We start from the raw sequence: 668 nt of genomic DNA on the forward strand, positions 1-668 counted from the left end.
CCAATAATACAGTTTCTCACATGTGGAGCAGCAGTCATGCTCTTTGAGGATTTGTCCATAATAAATCAGACACAAGAGGACTGTTGTAACTGCAGCTCCAGATTTCCCTGTGTTCTCCTAGGAAATAATTTCAAGGAAAAAAAAATCTGGCACAACAGAAGGTCTTATTTTAAAATCCTGAGGAAAAAAAAATCCAAAAAACCCATACAAAAGCCAAACTATTATGAGAAGAAAAATCTAAATTCATAAGGGAGGGTCCTCAGGGTCAGAACCATCAGCTGCTTAAAGTGCACACAGACAGCTCTCTCCATCCATGGCCTGGAGAAAAAGCCTGGAGTAAGAGAGCTGCCCTACAAAAGCACCATGTGTTAATAGTTCAGCTGTTTCACCACCTGGGCATTTTCCAGGTAGGTTTCTCAGTGGTTTGGGGAGCAGACAGCCCATGCTGAGTTACAGCTCAGCACGGACACGTGCAGAAACATCTCCTGCTGCCAGTACCGCGCGCTGCAGAGGGGCCTCAGCACTGCCTTCTGCTGAGCTTCCTGCTGGCCTTCTGCTCTGCATCTGGGCCAGAGCTGCCCTGTCGTACCTTCAGTGTGTCCTAATGACCTGGATTGCAGCTCATGGGCCGTGCTGGGGCTGCTTTTGGGATTTACAGCACCAAGGCC

This window comes from Geospiza fortis, unplaced genomic scaffold (genome assembly GCF_000277835.1).
Source record: "Geospiza fortis unplaced genomic scaffold, GeoFor_1.0 scaffold55, whole genome shotgun sequence".
Classification (NCBI taxonomy): Eukaryota; Metazoa; Chordata; class Aves; order Passeriformes; family Thraupidae; genus Geospiza; species Geospiza fortis.